This window comes from Capra hircus, chromosome 15, assembly GCF_001704415.2.
Source record: "Capra hircus breed San Clemente chromosome 15, ASM170441v1, whole genome shotgun sequence".
Classification (NCBI taxonomy): Eukaryota; Metazoa; Chordata; class Mammalia; order Artiodactyla; family Bovidae; genus Capra; species Capra hircus.
The window spans coordinates 41,903,271-41,917,510 of NC_030822.1; the positions used below are offsets into that span (position 1 = coordinate 41,903,271).

Sequence of the window (14,240 nt, forward strand, 5' to 3'; positions counted from 1 at the left end):
TGAAATTATGTTGTATAAAGTTTTGAAAGAGACAAAGTATCAACCATAATTCCTCCTCTTTCTCACTCATTGACCATATGAATATTTTTCACTGTTGTACATAAAATTTTATATCTTTTAAATCAACATTCAGCATAGATATTAAGTCAATTACCTTATATTCTGCACAAATGTGGTTTATTGGCTGTAGAATAGTCTACCTAGTGTATATGCTATTATTTAATGAACTATTTTCTTATTAACTTATATATTGTATATGAATATATTCTTATTTTATATATGGTATTGAATGAACATTTTTATGGCCATAGCTTTTTCTTTCCTTTTAATGATATTTTTAGGATAGTTTCCAAGAAATGGGATTGCTAGTTGAAAGTGTGAATTTTTAAAGATTCTTAACTGACACCGACAAATTATTTTTTAAAAGAGAATTACATGGGTAAAGACTTCATAGGTTCTCTCTGTGTTATTTCTTACAACTATATGTTGTAAATTTTAGTTAAAACAAGGGAAAGGGACCAGTTTATATTTCACCATTAATGATGAGAGTACCTTTTCCACAACACTGTCACCTGCATTAAGTATCATATTTTTTCTATGTTACTATTTTACTAGTCAAAAAAAAAATTGGTGTCTCTTTTAAACTTGTGTTTTTTTATTACTAGCTTAAACACATTTATGTATATTTGGCTACCAGTGGAACCTTAGATTTTCTAAATATTTAAATCTGAGTATAATTTTTAAAATTATAAAATTAATTAATATATCAATAGATCAGAATAATTTAACAATAAAGAAATATTTTTAGAAAGTAACATGTAATCTCTCACCCTACTCTCCTCCTTGCAGTGGGGGTACTTACCCTTAGATAGTGTAAACAACATGATTTCTTTTTTGTTATTGATATTTGTTTGATTGCTTTAAACAAACTGATTCTACCATCCCTATTGTTGAGAACTTTATTTTTTTAAACTTTTAAAAAATTTAACTTTTGTCTTGGAACTTCAGTTTTCAAGCAAAAGTTATTTTTCTTCTGGCACTTTAATCAAAAAGCTATGTAAGTCAGGGACTTGATTTTGATCTATTCTAAAACCAGATTAAGTAAAGAGTCTGTTGCCTAAAAAAAAAAAAAAAAGACTGTATTGATTAACAATAGGCTTTATTTTTAGCAAATTCAGGATAAACATGGACAGACTGGAATGTAACTATGCCCTTTTTATTACATTGTAAACTTCAATGCGTTGTGGATTTTTTGATAATACATTCACATGACTCAAAATAAAAGGGTACAAAAGGCATAAAATGAACAGTCGTATCTTCTGTCTATGTCCCTAAGTCATCCAGGTCCTATCACTGATGACAGATACTGTTATCAGGTTCTTGGGCATTCTTCCAGACAGAATTTATGAATAAATGAGCAAATTTACATATCATATGCTTTCTTTTTCCAGAATTAATAGCATGCTACTGTATTGCACACACTGTTTTGGAACTTTTAATTTTATTTTGGAGGTCAATCAGTACTGGTATATAAAGAACTTTCTCCTTTATTTTATGATTGTGTGGTATTGCATTGTGTTGATGTGTTCAATACCATAACTGATGTAGCCAGTCCCCTATGGTGGAAAGTTTAAGCATTTCAAATCTTTTGATATTACAAACAGTGCTATGATAATGAAGAACTTGAGCCATTTGACATATGTGTAATTTTGGACAAATTTCTAGAATGGAAATGCTAGAACAAAGCTCGTATGAATTACGAATTTTGATAGATATTGACAAATTGTCCTCCATCAAAACGGGGCTGGTTCACCCTTCCAGCAGCAGAGAATGAGAGTGCTATTTCTGCACTTGCACTAACCTGTGTGTTCAGTTCAGTTCAGTTGCTCAGTCGTGTCTGACTCTTTGCAACCCCATGAATCGCAGCACGCCAGGCCTCCCTGTCCATCACCAACTCCCAGAGTTCACTCAGACTCACGTCCATCGAGTCCGTGATGCCATCCAGCCATCTCATCCTCTGTCGTCCCCTTCTCCTCCTGCCCCCAATCCCTCCCAGCATCAGAGTCTTTTCCAAAGAGTCAACTCTTCGCATGAGGTGGCCAAAGTACTGGAGTTTCAGCTTTAGCATCATTCCTTCCAAAGAACACCCAGGACTGATCTTCAGAATGGACTGGTTAGAACTCCTTGCAGTCCAAGGGACTCTCAAGAGTCTTCTCCAACACCACAGTTCAAAAGCATCAATTCTTCAGTGCTCAGCTTTCTTCACAGTCCAACTCTCACATCCATACATGACCACTGGAAAAACCATAGCCTTGATTAGATGGACCTTAGTCGGCAAAGTAATGTCTCTGCTTTTGAATATACTATCTAGGTTGGTCATAACTTTTCTTCCAAGGAGTAAGCGTCTTTTAATTTCATGGCTGCAATCACCATCTGCAGTGATTTTGGAGCCCAAAAAACTAAAGTCTGACACTGTTTCCACTGTTTCCCCATCTATTTCCCATGAAGTGATAGGATCGGATGCCATGATCTTCATTTTCTGAATACTGAGCTTTAAGCCAACTTTTTCACTCTCCTCTTTCACTTTCATCAAGAGGCTTTTTAGTTCCTCTTCACTAAAAAATCTTTACTAACCTCACTGGCAATAGATAGAGTGTCTTTTCATATAATAAAGAATCATTTGTATTTTCTGCGAATTGTTGTTTCTTTATCTTGTTTTTCTGTTGGGTTGTGGTATTTTTCTTGATATTATGTAGGGGCTTTATGAAAAGGGACATTTAGCTTTTTTCTTGTGATATAAATTACAAATGCTTTATCCAGCTTCTTGTTTGTGTTTAACTTTGTTTATGGTGATTTTTGTCACATGAAGTTTTAATTTTATATAGTAGTTTTAGCAATTTTCCATTTTGTCACTTTTGAACTTTATGTTTATAATGATTCAGAAAGAATTTTTTCCTAAGTTTATAGAAGAATCTTCTTACAGTTTCTTTTAGTCTTGTTTGTTTTAAATTTTTTACATTTATTTGTTCACATGAAGAAATTACCCTAGTATAAATGTGAGCTATGAATCCAACCTTCTTTTTTTATTATATCTCTTTGGTTACCCTAACATAGTTTAGCAAATAACTCATCTTTTCCTCTCTTATGTGAGATAACATCTTTATCATATATCTGATTCCTGTACTTGGACTGATTTCCACAGCATCTATTACTTTCTCTTGAGTTGTCTGTTATATATCAGTACCACACTGTTTTAATTATTTTCCTTTATATATTTATACATTTTAAATTTTCTATATTTTACCATCTGGTAGGAAGAGAATTCTGTTACTGATCTTCTCATTCAAAACTTTCCTGGCTCTCCTTGCTTGTTTGATGTTCTATATGGATTAGCTATAGCTTGTCTATGTACCTAAAATATCCTGAAGAGTGCTTTTATGGAATTAACTTTACAAACTAACTCAGAATCTAGTTACAACCTTATGATATGAATTGTCTTTCCATTTGCTCATACCTTTTTTTATGACTCTCTGGAATATTCTAAACTTTACATCATATAGATCTTACATATTTGTTATTGTTTATTACTAGCTATGTTCATTTTTGTTGCTATTATAAGTAAGATAGTTTCCATTTTATCTTCCTACTAGTGAGTATATGAAAGTTATTGATTTCTATATAGTAATTTTCCACCCACCCATTTTTACTGAATTCTCTTTGCTTAAAAATGCTTTTTAATGACTTCTTCTGGATCCTACCCAAATATACAATTATAACTCTATAGATGATAATTTTGCCTCTTTTACATAATGTACCACTAACTTATGTTGTTTCCTCGTTTCTTTGGTTTCCACAATGTCCAGAACACTATTAAGGTAGTGATATGGTTTCCATATTCTTAACTTTAATGAGAATTCATCTCATTAAATGTTTTCCCATTTAAGTATGGTGCTGGCTTCTGGGTTGACGCAGATATATTTATTCATATTGAGAAAATAGCCATCTAGTCCTATTTTTTAAAGGATCTTAAATCATGAATAGATGTTCACTTCAGCTCAGTCGCTCAGTCGTGTCCGACTCTTTGTGACCCCATGAATTGCAGCCAGGCCTCCCTGTCCATCACCAACTCCCAGAGTTCACCCAAACTCATCTCCATCAAGTTGGTGGTGCCATCCAGCCATCTCATCTTCTGTCATCCCCTTCTCCTCCTGCCCCCAATCCATCCCAGCATCAGAGTCTTCTCCAATGAGTCAACTTTTCACATGAGGTGGTCAAAGTACTAGAGTTTCAACTTTAGCATCATTCCTTCCAAAGAACATCCAGGACTGATCTCCTTTAGAATGGACTGGTTGGATCTCCTTGCAGTCCAAGGGACTCTCAAGAGTCTTCTCCAACACCACAGTTCAAAAGCATCAATTCTTCAGCGCTTAGCTTTCTTCACAGTCCAACTTTCACATCTGTACATGACCATTGGAAAAACCATAGCCTTGACTAGATGGACCTTTGTTCACAAATAATGTCTCTGCTTTTGAATATGCTATCTAGGTTGGTCATAACTTTCCTTCCAAGGAGTAAGCATCTTTTAATTTCATGACGGCAATCACCATCTGCAGTGATTTTGGAGCCCCCAAAAATAAAGTCAGCCACTGTTTCCACTGTTTCCCCATCTATTTCTCATGAAGTGATGGGACCAGATGCCATGATCTTAGTTTTCTGAATGTTGGGCTTTAAGTCAACTTTTTAACTCTCCTCTTTCACTTGCATCAAGAGGCTTTTTAGTTCCTCTTCACTTTCTGCCATAAGGGTGGTGTCATCTGCATATCTGAGGTTATTGATATTTCTCCTGGCAATCTTGATTCCAGCTTGTCCTTCTTTCAGCCCAGTGTTTCTCATGATGTACTCTGCATATAAGTTAAATAAGCAGGGTAACAATATAGTTGGACTTTATTAAATGGCAGCACATTTTGAGATGATTACATAATTTTTTTCTCCATAGTTTAATTAGTGTTATGAATTATATAATAGATTGATATTGAGCCATCTTTGTATTGCTGAAATATGACCATTTGGTCATGATATCTTATTATTTAATATATTTTTCTATTATGTTTACTAATATTTTATTTAAGGTTTGCATCATATCATAGTAAGAATAGCCTTTACTTTACTTATATCACATTTATGTGACTTCTTTATGTGCTGTTTAGAATAAGGTGGAGTAGGGAATTCCCTGGTGGTCCAGTGATTAAGAATCCACCTTCTAATGCAAGGTACATAGCAGGAAACTAAGATCCCACATGCTGCAGGGCAGTTAAGTCACAACTACTGAGCTCCTGAGCCACAATTAAGACCCGATGCAGTAAAAAATAGAGAAATAAATATTTTTTTGAATTTGGGATAAATGTGTTTTCCTGACTTATTTATCATGGAGACCTTCATTAATTTATATTCCTTAAAGAAATAATGTGAATTCCTTACCTTAGAACAGAATGGGAATGCAAAGAACAGAATTAGGTTAAGGCTGACCAGCTCTGAAATTAATACTTGTGCGCATTGCTATTTCAATAGCCAGGACATGGAAGTAACCTATATGTCCATCAACAGATCAATGGATAAAGAAGACATGGCACATATTTAATGGAACATGACCCAGTCATAAAAAGAAATGAAATTGTGCCATTTGCAGAGATGTGGTCATGAAAACAGTCTTTATTGACCTAGAAGCTGTCATAAAGAGTGAAGTAAGTCAGAGAAAAATAGATATCATATATTAACATATATATGTGGAATCTAGAAAAATGGTACAAATGAACTTATTTGCAAAGCAGAAATAGAGACACAGACATATAGAACAAACATATAGACAATAAGGGGGGAATGGGGTACTGGGATGAATTGGGAGATTGGGATTGACTTATACACACTATGTATACACCTGATGTATACAGAGGGGTCTTCCCTGATGGTTCAAGCAGTAAGGAATCTGTCTGCAATGCAAGAGACCCAGGAAGACACGGATTCTATCCCTGGTTTGGAAAGATGCCCTGGAGGAAGAAATGACAGCCCACTCCAATATTCTTGCCTGGAAAATCCCACGGACTGAGGAGCCTAGTGGGCTACAGTCAATGGGATGGCAAAGAGTCAGTTATAACTGAGCATGCACGCACAATGTTAAAATGAATGGCTAGTGAGAACTTACTGTGTAGCACAGGAAACTCTACTCACTGCTCTGTGGTGACCTAAATGGGAAGGAAATCCAAACAAGAGGTGATATATGCGTATGCATAGTTGATTCATGTTGCAGTACTGTAGAAACTAATACAACATTGTAAAGCAGCTATACTCCAATAAATTTTTTTTTTTTTAAAAAAAGAGCTTTGTGTTTCTGAGGTCTTCTTAAGTCAGTATCCTAAGAATGTAAAGATTTTACCTACTCTATCAAATTAGGTCCTTTTAGTTTCCTTGTATTTCCTTGCCCTTGCCCAGCCCACCATACACACACACACACACACACACACATGTGCTCACAGCTCAGTTAACATTTAACTTGCTGCTGCACACTTCCATAAAGTGGAGAGAGAAACAGTATTCAAATGGAAAGTGAGAAACTTTCAAAACCTCAAATTTATGATCACTTGAATAAGAGCCAACTGATATTTAATTTTTCTTATTTTTACAACATATTTTGCCAAGTAAACTAATGTAGACATAAACCTCTCAGTCTTTAAGTTACTTTGGGGCATAGACTAATTTCAAGCATTTAATGCCAGTGCCAGTTTTATACCAACAATTTTAATGCTAATTATTGTTCCTATATGTAAATGAACAAAGCACCCTGAGAACCTATTTTAAAATTTTTGTGTAAAATATTTATTGCAGTATAAAATACACACACAAATATTAAGTGCAGAACTGATGAATTTTTGCAAAGAGCACAGTTGTGTAGTCACCTTGGAGATCAAGATGTAGAAGACTACCAGCATTCAGAAGCCTTTGTCATGTGTCTCCCCAAATACACGTGCCACCCAACAAAAGTACTTACCATCTGACTTCTGTCCTCTTAGGTTACTTCTGTAGTTTTTTCACTTGATAAAAGTTGCATTGTTCAGTCTTGAAGACAAAATTCTGAGAGGGCCCCATGCTGCCTGCCTCCTACATACTTGCCCTGTATAATCTCATCCTCTTGAGTTTGGTGAGACGTGGATATGATGGATCTCATTCTGCTGCTTAACTTATGGGATTTTGCAAATGTAATTATATTCCAGACCAATTGAGTTTGAGTTCATCAAAAGGGAGGTGAGTAGGCCTAACTTAATCAGGGCTTCCCTCATGGCTCAGTTGGTAAAGAATCTGCCTGCAATGCAGAAGACCCCGCTTTGATTCTTGGGCTGGGAAGATCCACTGGAGAATGGATAGGCTACCCACTCCAGTATTCTTGGGCTTCCCTTGTGGCTCAGCTGGTAAAGAATCCACCTGCAATGTAGGAGACCTGCCTGCAATGTGGGAGATCTGGGTTTGATCCCTGGGTTGGGAAGATCCCCTGGAGAAGGGAAAGGCTACCCACTCCAGTATTCTGGCCTGGAGAATTCCATGGACTGTATAGTCCATGGGGTTGCAAAGAGTCGGACATGACTGAGCGACTTTGACTCACATTTCGTTCACTCACTCAACTGGGTGAGAACTGAACAAGGAGCTGGGCCCTTCTAAAGTCAGAAATTCAAAGCATGAGAAAGACATGATCCTACCGGCCTCGAAGGAATAACCTGTCATTGTTGTGAGAGGGCTTGTGAGCAAAAGGCCTTGAGGAACTAGAGCCAGCTGACAGCTAGCAAGAAATGGACTCCGTGTCCTACAACCACTAGGAACTGGACACTGCCTGCAACCTGAATGAACTGGAAGAGAACTCTTAACTGCAGAGGAGACCCCAGCCCAGTGGATACTTCAACTGCAGACTGTGAGACGCTGAGCCGAGGACCCAGTGAAGCCAGACCTGTATTTCTGACCTACACGGCTGTGAGATAATCAGTGGATGCTGTGGTCAACTGCTACGCTGGTGTCCACTGCTCCCACAGCAATGGAAGACTAATATAAGTATGTGCTCTTTGGGGCCTGGCTTCTTTCACTGAACATTATGGGCATAGCAGGGGGAGGTGGGGATCCTTGTCAATCTGCATGGCAGTGGTTCCCACTTTTCCACCCCTGCATTTTATCCTCTTGTATGAATATGCCACTCTTTATTGGTGCATTTTGATGCTGGGCACTTAGGTCATTCCCAGTTGTGAAGAATGCTGCTTTCAGCATCCCTATACATATTGTTTCTGTTGGGTATTGTCAAATATAAAGCCAGATACTAGTTAGAATGGTAAGGACAGAGTTTAATTAGTAATTTGATGTTATAACAAGGGAGAGAATCCAGTATAATTCAGCTTTGATTTTGCCAGAGGTGGTTGGGTGTGTGACAGAATGAGGAAGCAGGGAGTGGGATAAGTGGGGTCTCAGCAGAGACAGGGAAATGAGAAATCCCATAGGGTTCCTTAGTGTAAATGCTTGTTACTCAGCTGGGTCTGTTAGCTGGCAGAGATTGAAGTTAGGATTCTGTCCTCCCCCAGAAACTGGAAGACAGGCTCTATCCTTCCTGATAACTGCATTTGAAAGGGCTGGCTTTCTGGTCCTCCTCAATGGTAGGAGATACATATACCTCTCAAAGGGACAGGAGAAAGACTGATAGTTGTAACCTCATTTTTTAGTGAAGACTATAAGAAAAGATGGTCAGGAGCCTATAGACAGATGTTGGCTAAAATGAACAATAAATTCATCAGTCTTGAGTTTTCTCAGGCAAGGACTTTAAGAGGGACTGAGCTGTTAGAAACTTAAACTGTGTTAAAGACTTTCTCATGCAGGAAGAAGTGGGTATGCTAAACTATTTGTGTTGAGAGTATAGTTACTACGGGCCATGGTTGAGGTCTAGTTGAGAAGATGGCTCAAGGGAGCTTGGCCTTGAAGAGAATCATCGTCAGTATGTATTAGTACCTGGGAGTGAATTGCTAGGTCCTGGGGTTAGGCATGATTGGTTTGCTTTAGCAGATACTGTCAAATGGTTTTCTACAGTGATTGTACCAATATATATACCCTCCAGCAGGAAATGAGAACGCGCCTTCACCCATATCTTTGCCAGTACTCTGTAGTCTCAGCTTTGTTTTGTTGATGTCACTATTTTTATGGGTGTGGGGTGGATCTCATTATGATTTTAATTGGCATTTGCGTGATATTGATGCTGTGCTACTTTTCACATGCTTATGTATTGACAGGTATTTTCTTGTATGAGGTGTCTATTCACGTCTTTTGTCCATACTTTCATTGTGTAGTCAGTCCCTTTCTTATTAGTTTGTAATCTGTGTAGACTCTGGATATAAACTCTTTGTCAGATATATATATATATATATATAAATATTTTTCATACATTATATAAAATATCTCCTCCCACCCTTTGACTCACTTTTTCACTCTCTAAAGATGTTTTTGATAAACAAAGGCATGTATTTTAGTGAAGTCAAATTTAGCAGTATTTTCCCTTATTGCTGATTTTTGCTTCCTGTTTATGAAATCTTTCCCTTTTCTGGGGTCACAAAGATACTGTTGTATGTTACCTTCTGGAACTGCACTGTCTAGTATGGTACTCACTCTTTCACACTTGAGATATAGCTAGTGTGAGTGAGTGAGGAGTTAAATTTGAATTTTATTGAATATTAATGGATTTAACTTTTGCAACTAAAGCAATATAAAATATCTTTCTGTTCGACTCAACTTTTTTCTTTTGATAGGATTACATTTCACTTTAACTATTAAAAATGTATTATCTAAATCAAGATGTGCCAGATCCTGAAGTCTTAGTATGAATGAAGTAATGTAAAAGATCTCAATATTTTTACATTGATTATACATTGAAATGATAACATTTTTAAAATTTGAGCTAAACATATGATTAAGACTAATTTCATCTGTTTATTTGTGCATTTTTTGTTGTGGCTACTAGAAAATTTCAAATGACATATACATGGCTCAAATTGGATTTCTATTGTCCAACATTGTTAGAGAAGCTTTATTATTTTATCTTTTATAAATAAATCTGTGACCAACATAGCATAGATTTTGGTATTTTCTGAGAAGTAGGGTGAGGGTTTATTTTTTTTCCATGTTGCTATCCAATTGATTCAGCAGCATTTATTAAAAAGGCCATTCTTTGCCCTCATTTCATTGTAGTGACACTTGTCATAAATGAAGCAAGTTCATTTTTGAAACTTCTGTTCTCTTCCACTGGTTTGTCCATCCTCTCACCTGAATCACACTGTTTTCATTATGTGGTTTTATAATAAATCTTCATAGTCTAAAGTAAATTTTCCACTTTGTTCTTCTTCAAGATTGTTTGATATTCTTGGCCTTTTGCATTTCCATATGACTTAAAGAAACAATTCATCAATTTCCACAAAAATATTTTCTGGGCATATGACTGGTATTGCATTGGCTCCAGAGATAAGTTTAGAGAGAACTAACATCTTTGCAATATTAAGCCTTCAAATTCAGGGACATAATACATTCCTGAAGACTTCTGCAATTTCTGCCAGTGTTTTGTAGTTGTGGTAATCTTGTACAATTTTCATTACATATATGCCCAGTATTCAATATTTGTGTGTACAGTTATAAATGATACAGTTTTAAACTGATTGAGTTAGAGACATTTGATAGCTTTAGAATATTGTCTTCAGATCTAAGAACAATCTATAACCATCTATTTAGTCAGAGTTCTTAAAAATTCTGGATATAACTCCTTCATCAGATATGTGTTTGCAAATATTTTCTCCCAGCTAGTCAATTGTCTTTTCATTTTCACCATCATCCAAAAAAATAGAAGCTTTTCATTTGATGAAGACAAATTAATTTTTTTATAATTTGAGTTAGAGTTAAGAAATCTTTCTAAACCCAGAGTCACTAAGGGTCTCTCCTGTGTTTTCTCTCAGAAATTTTACAGTTTTTAGCTTTGGAGCTTAAGTCTACAATCCAATTCTAATTAATTTTGTATAGTATAAATAAAAGTCAAAGATTTTGACCATGGTTATCCAACTGTTACAGTCCCGCTTATTAAAAAGACTGTTCTTTGCTCATTGTGTTACTGTAGCATCTTCATAGATAATCAGTTGACTCTAAATGTATGGGTTTACCACTGTACTTTCTACTCTGTTTTATTAATCTGTATGTCTATCCTTACATTCTCTTGACTGCTATAGCTTTAGAGTAAGTCTTGCAAACACATAGTGGGAGTCTTCCGATTTTGTTCTTTAATATTATTTTTGGTATTCTGGGTTTTCTGTGTTTCCAAAAAGTTTAGCTTGTCAATTTCTACCAAATAAGCCTACTGGGATTTTGATTGAGGTTGTTTTTAAATAATTTGTGGAAAATTGACACCTACTGAGTCTTTCAGTCCATGGAGATGGAATATCTCTCAACACTTCAGTTTTCTTAGGTTTCAGTGTGTACTTCCTGCACATGTTTTGTTAAATGTATTCCTTAAGAACAACTGAACAACAGTGTTCCTTGAGAGTTTCCTATTTTGTTGTTGCTGCTATTATAAGTGGGACGGCTTTCTTAATTGTTATTTTCAGTTGTTGTTCAGTCACTAAGTCATGTCTGACTCTGTAACCCCATGGATTGCAGGCCACCAGGCTCCTCTGTCCACCACTGTATCCTGGAGTTTGCACAAATTCATGTCCATTAAGTTGGTGGTGCTATCTAATCGTCTCATCCTCTGGCACCTACTTCTCTTTTTGCCTTCAATCTTTCTTGGCATCAGGGTATTTTCCAATGGATTGGCTCTTTGCATCAGGTTGCCAAAGTATTGGAGTTTCAGTTGCTAATATATAGAAACACACTTGACTTTTTATGTTGTGGTTGCTAAACTCTCTTATTATTCTAGTAGTTTTTTTGTGACATTTTCTACATACATAATCATGTTATCTGAAAATAAAGACAATTTGACATCTTCCTTTCTAGTTTGTATACCTTTTGTTTAATTTTATTGTACTGCCTGAGACCTCCTCAGTTCAGTTCAGTTCAGTTCAGTCACTCAGTCGTGTCTGACTCTTTGCGACCCCATGAATCGCAGCACACCAGCCTCCCTGTCCATCACCAACTCCCAGAGTTCACTCAGACCCCTGTCCATCGAGTCGGTGATGCCATCCAGCCATCTCATCTTCTGTCGTCCCCTTCTCCTCCTGCCCCAAATCCCTCCCAGCATGAGAGTCTTTTCCAATGAGTCAACTCTTTGCATGAGGTGGCCAAAGTACTGGAGTTTCAGCTTTAGCATCATTCCTTCCAAAGAACACCCAGGGCTGATCTCCTTTAGAATGGACTGGTTGGATCTCCTTGCAGTCCAAGGGACTCTCAAGAGTCTTCTCCAATACCGCAGTTCAAAAGCATCAATTCTTTGGTGCTCAGCTTTCTTCACAATCCAACTTTCACATCCATACATGACGACTGGAAAAACCGTAGCCTTGACTAGATGGACCTTTGTTGGCAAAGTAATGTCTCTGCTTTTGAATATGCTATCTAGGTTGGTGTTAACTTTTCTTCCAAGGAGTAAGCGTCTTTTAATTTCATGACTGCAGTCACCATCTGCAGTGATTTTCAAGCCCCCCAAAATAAAGTCTGACACTGTTTCCACTGTTTCCCCATCTATTTCTCATGAAGTGATGGGACCAGATGCCATGATCTTCGTTTTCTGAATGTTGAGCTTTAAGCCAACTTTTTCACTCTGCTCTTTCACTTTCATCAAGAGGCTTTTTAGTTCCTCTTCACTTTCTGCCATAAGGGTGGTATCATCTGCATATCTGAGATTATTGATATTTCTCCTGGCAATCTTGATTCCAGCTTGTGCTTCTTCCAGCCCAGCGTTTCTCATGATGTACTCTGCATATAAGTTAAATAAACAGGGTGACAGTGTACAGCCTTGACGTACTCCTTTTCCTATTTGGAACCAGTCTGTTGTTCTTAAATAATGCTAAATAGAAGTGGAATGCTATTTACATCATTGTCTTTTAACCTAGTATCAGAAGACTTGTATTTTACCACTAAATATATTATTTGCTATAGATTATATTTATTGATTTATAACATTATGTGTTTTATGTGTACGACATTATATTTTGACCCCTATATACACTACAGCATACTCACCACCAAAGTTTTAGTTTCCATCCATTACCATACAGTTGACCTGCTCTACTCATTTTTCCCTCCCCCTACCCTCTTCCCTCTGGTAATCATTATTCTGTTCTCTGTATTTACATGTTTTTAATGCGCTTTCGTTTGACTTGTTCAATTATTTTTGTATTCCCCACACCAGTTGCATTGTGTATTCCCCATATCATGTGCAATCGTCTTTCTCCCTCTCACTTGTTTCGCTTAGCATAAAATCATCAGGGTCCATCCATGCTGTCGCAAATGGCAAGATGTCATCCCTTTTAATGGATCCTATCATATGGGCTTCCCTGGTGGTTCAGCAGTAAAGAATCTGCCTTCAATGCAGGAGAAAGGGGTTTGATCTCTAGGTCAGGAAGATCCCCTGGAGGAGGGCATGGCAACCCACTCCAGTATTGTTGGTTGGAGAATCCCATGGACAGAGGAGCCTGGTGGTCTAGTCCATAGGGTAGCAAAGAGTCAGACACAACTGGAGCAACTTAGCAGGCAGGCTGGATTCTATCATATACCACATCTATCTTTTCATTCGTTGATGGACACTTAGGTTGTTCTCATAACTTGGCTATTGAAAATAATGCTATGATGAATATAGTATGGTATATATAGCGTTGGAAATTAGTATCTTGTGCTCTTTGGATAAATATCCAGAACTGGAAAGGTGGATCATATCTGTTTGTAATTTTTTGAAGAACCTCCATAATGTTTTCTGTTGTGGCTGTACCTATTTATATTCCCACCAACAGTATATGGGTGTTCCTTCTGATAGATATATAAATAATCAGATTTTCTATTTCTTCTTATGTTAGTTTTGTAAGCTATGTTTTCCATTAAGTTTGTCTATTTTATCTAAATTTTCAAGTTTATTGTCACAAAATGGTTTTTGGTTAGTAGCTCCCTTTAATACTCTGTAGAACTTTTTATCTTAAGTATTGGTAAGTGTGTTTTTTGCCTCTTTTTTCTTCATTATTCTTGAGAGAGGTTATCAACTT

General features: G+C 36.7%; 1 protein-coding gene across 10 annotated transcripts in view; it reads left to right on the forward strand.

The window, feature by feature from the left end:
• The window catches only part of LOC102172084 (protein-methionine sulfoxide oxidase MICAL2), a 239,835-nt gene that overhangs the window by 179,021 nt on the left and 46,574 nt on the right, over positions 1–14,240 (forward strand). The gene's annotated exons all lie outside the window — the stretch shown is intronic.